Source organism: Adiantum capillus-veneris, chromosome 5 (genome assembly GCF_014529385.1).
Source record: "Adiantum capillus-veneris isolate H3 chromosome 5, ASM1452938v2, whole genome shotgun sequence".
Classification (NCBI taxonomy): domain Eukaryota; kingdom Viridiplantae; phylum Streptophyta; class Polypodiopsida; order Polypodiales; family Pteridaceae; genus Adiantum; species Adiantum capillus-veneris.
In genome coordinates, this window is record NC_140935.1 from 152,336,138 (window position 1) to 152,340,903 (window position 4,766).

The window sequence follows — 4,766 nt, forward strand, 5'->3', positions numbered from 1 at the left end:
ATTGCATATAAAGCCTTTTACTCCTAAGATGGAATTGCATATATTGCAAATCCCATCTCCAATGAATCTCTCTTGCAAAGCTCACAAGGGTTTGTTTCTTGGCCTTAGAGCATAATCCAACTAGGGAGTCCCTCTCTAAAGGATCCAATGGTCATTTTAATGGGAAGCTTTAAAGGAGCTTTTTAACATTATCATAGATTTGGTAGCATGTATTGCCATGTTCATAATAAAAAATTTGAGCCTTTTACTATGACAAAGATGATGAACAGAGAGCACAGTCAGGGAAAATGAAGTTAGTGGCTACTACTTTGACGATGGGGATGGTGAGGGGCGGGTTTAATGATCCCTTAATCTTTACAACATAATAGTCTTCATTGGGAGGAATCAAACCTACGTAAAGTAGACTCTGGAAAGTAATGTGTCTTGGATAGCTTCTAAAGATCTTAAAAAAGCTTCACATCAAGATATACCCAATAGCCTAGCAGGGTCAATGCATGCTAAGGTGGTACACTTTTTTTGGTTAGAATCAAAGCTTGAAGGCTTGTTCTTTTTAGCACTTGTAAACCTTATAAATTTTAAATCCCGAGGGGACAATGATGAAGGTAAGAGAGGGAATGTGGCCCAACTTACCTTCTAGAAGTGAGTGAGCAAGTACGGGAGCGCGAGAGAGAGAGAGAGAGAGAGAGAGAGAGAGAGAGAGAGAGAGAGAGAGAGAGAGAGAGAGAGAGAGAGACTCTGTAGAAGCTTGAAAAAGATGGCTCTCAAAAGCACAAAAGCACCATGGATGCTGAGAAGCACTCTACCTAAAGAATTAGGTGCTGAGGAGAATAGAACAGTAGGACCTTGAACAGCAGGGGAGACAAGGTTTATGATGTATCACCATTAAAGTGTCATGTCTTTGTTTGCTGCCTCCAATTGAGTGCATTCGACTGTCATGGGAAAGAAGAGCATTATGCCAACAAGTACTTGACTCATTCTATGACTTTGTGGTGCAAGTTTATGGGTTGCATGTGAGGTATTTTGTGTGAAGCAGGTGGTCGTTGTTGGCATGTCCCCAAAATTGAATATCCATGCAAAGGAAAGTTCTATTGCAGTAAGGAGGAGTTCCATCAAGAATATGGCCTTAGCCTCGTGGGTGAGAGTCCATGACAGCTGAGCGACAATGATGTGCCCAAAGGCATGTGGCTCACCGTGTTCGAAGGGCCCCAAAGAGGAAGTCCAAAGGTACACTATAAAACAGTGAAGCCAAGTTTTTATGAGTCATTCATGCTACCACACTATGAGTCATTCATGCTACAACACCATAAGGTATACCAGGAGCCTCCCATAAATGACATCGTTTCTATTGCCTATGCCCCTGCTTTTGTTCAAGAAAATTGCACATCTAGTAGCACAACTCGGAAAAGCCCACTAAAGAATAAACATTGGGAAAGAAAGCCTATTTCTTGGCCTGTGTTCGTTGAAGAAGTTGTGGCTAATGTTATAAAAAAAGGCACTTATGCCCAGAAAGTTGACGGGTGGAGAGAGGCCAATGGGGCCACAAGAGGTGCGGCATCACCTCTACTCAATGTGAAGCTTGAAGGGAAGCATGAGGTAGAGCAAATGACCACTACAAATGTGGATTTGCAAGACCATATATTGGCAGCAAAGAAAATGGTTAGCACCTTCAGTGAGAGGGTTCATGAGAAGAAAGATGAGCTACAGAGAATGAATGTAACTTGGAGGCAGCAAACAAAGACATGCACAGATAGGAAGGTATCTCGGATGGTGTAGCTATATTTCAAAATAAACTAGCAGATTCTTAGTGCCAATTGGAAGCAATAGAGGCAGCATGTGAAACTGCAAACAAGAAGGAAATCACAAGACTCCATGGTGACATTAAAGCTGCAAAGGAAATTTTACAGCTTCTAGGAGCTTCAGAGATGCCTGACTATGAGAAGCGCACAACAACTTTCTAGGCAAAGAGGGATAGGGTGCAAGAATAGCTTGACCAAGATGTTCACAAGCTGGAATTCTGCAAGACATACTTAAAATGATGGGGCAAAATCATGTGTACACAATTCATCCATTTTCCCCATCAGAAAATCACAAATCAAGTTGTCTCATCACATCAAAGACGTTTGTGCATCATGCGGCTTGGGATTTCCTGACAATGAGGTAGTGGGTGTCTGTATGCTCCAATGCAAACACCCCTACCATCTCTTATGCTTTGCACATCTATGTGGAAGTAGCAATATGTGCATGTATAGTGGATGCAATCAAGTAATTTTTGATGTTGCACGACGAATGTGCCCACCCTTAGTTGCCAAGAAGTCTCTATTAGCTGGTATGCTCATTTGCAAACCTGGCTCGCTTTAATATGTAGGAGGTTGCACGTAGACATTGGTGGGGGGAGCACCTAGTGACATAGAAATGATCTTATAATTGGTAGAAACCTCCCATAGAGTGGTAGAAACCATTTTGGTACCAGTGGAATCCATACTGGACCTGCTAGAAATGATCCTTGGAATGATAAACCATAAGCTTGGGATAAGTAGAAAGTGCCAATAGACCTGCTAGTAACCACAATTGATGCACTACTATAAAGCAGTGAAAGCCCATGTAAAAACCAGTGACCTGGTAGAAACTAGTCTAGGAAGCACACCAAGACATTGTTTCTACCATTGTTATGGTAGGAACCAACAGATTGCACTGGACATTGGTGGGGGGAGCACCTAGTGCCATAGAAATGATTTGATAGATGGTAGAAACATCCCATAGAGTGAGAGAAACCATTCTAATATTGGTGGAATCCACATTGGACCCGCTAGAAATGATCCTTGGAATGATAAACCACAAGCTTGGGATAAGTTGAAAGCACCAGTAGACCTGCTAGAAACCACAATCTCTTGCACTATAAAGTAGTGAAGGCCCATGTAAAAACCAGTGACCCGGTAGAAACTAGCTTAGGAAGCACACCAAAACATTTTTTCTACTAGTGTTATGGTAGAAACCAATAGAATGCACCTAGATATTAGTTGGGGGAGCATCTAGTGCCATAGAAATGATCTGCTAGATGGTAGAAACCTCCCATAGACTGGTAGAAATCATTCTGGTACTGGTGGAATCCACGTTGGACCTGCTAGAAATGATCCTTGGAATGATAAACCACAAGCTTGGGATAACTAGAAAGCGCCAGTAGACCTACTAGAAACCACAATTTCTTGCACTATAAAGCGATGAAGGACCATGTAAAAACCAGTGACCTAGTAGAAACTAGTCTAGGAAGCACACCAAGACATTGTTTCTAATAGTGCAATGGTAGGCACCAATAGAAACCATTTTGGACAAGGTAGAAACCCAATTGCTAAAAGACATCATTATGAACTGCTTGAAAGAAAACGGAAAGTGGTAGAAACCATATGCCTAGGATGAGTAGAAATCACAAATAGACCTACTAGAAACCAAAATTGGTTGCACTTTAAACCGGTAAAGGAATGGTTAAAACCATTGACTTGGTAGAAACCTAATGAAATTGGTAAAATGTTGCTAAGTTCAAAGATTTCTTATTAGGTATCTCAGTACTGGTGGTTTGAAACCACCAATGCAATGGTGGAAACCCTCAATATAGTGGTAAGGACCACCAATACAATGCTTGAAACCACCTATACAATGGTGGAAACCTATTGAAAATGGTCAAAAATACACGGGTTTTAAGATTTCTCAGTGGGTACTTCATTCCGTGGTGGTACTCAATTTACCCCTATTAATTATGGGGATCCAATGGTTGAAAGCACCCACAAACCATGGCACCTAATCTCAACCATGGATTTGCTCTCAAGTACATAAATGTTGAAATTATGTAATCAAGAATAGTTCAACTATATTGTGTTATTCCTTTTGTAAGATTAAAAATTAAGGATGATCAATGAAACCTAGATGCGCTATAATAATAATAATTTGTGTGCGAGAGTATTTTTCCATGCATAAAACCCTCACACAAAAAGTTTGCATCAAAGTTGATGATATTTAATAGCATAGCACATGGGTGAGGGAATTAGCACCAATGTTTACTTATAGGCATGTAGGGGAGTATATAGAGTCCTAAGTGCTTACAATGCACTTCTTTAAAAAAAAGATAAAAAAGGGGAAAATTGATCAACACTTTTTCCGAGCTCAAGAGAAGGAACATGTAAATTTTGGAGATATAAAAGGGCAAAGCATGTTGAGAGTTTTGGTGATTTGTCTCTTATGGATAGGTTTATACATCACAAGAATCCACATGAACAAAGAAACATGGGAAAGGTGCTACGTCAAGTTCTCTTTTATCTATGCCTTCCTTATTTATTGTTGGAGATGTATTCATAGGGCTTAAGAAATTGGCCACTCCCAAGGAGATTTTCAACTTATCAAGCTCAGAATGTTGAAATGAATATGCCAGGAATATGTTAAACGTTACACTTCAACATGACATGCTTAAGTGTTTGGCTATAAAATGAGTCAATATTTACACGAAGAGTCCCTTTGCATTGTAGAGATATTCAAATACCTTGGTCAATTTAATTCCAAAATGTGAAGTTTTGGTACAAAAAGTGTCACCCCAAAATCCATTGTCCAAAATGACTCAACTTTGTGTGATGTAGTATCAGGAGTTCTAAGTGAGAACCATTTTAGAGATTGTTTTTTCTTCCTCTCCTTTGTTGCAAGAACAATCCCTTAGGGCTTAAAATATTTTTTTAAAGATATATGGGGAGTGACCACTTGGCCATCTCTCCATCCCCTATTTT

General features: G+C 40.0%; 1 pseudogene; it reads left to right on the forward strand.

The window, feature by feature from the left end:
• The first annotated feature begins 1,266 nt into the window (after positions 1 to 1,266).
• LOC147458307 (uncharacterized) lies at positions 1,267 to 1,958 on the forward strand (annotated as a pseudogene).
• Positions 1,959 to 4,766: the final 2,808 nt, after the last annotated feature.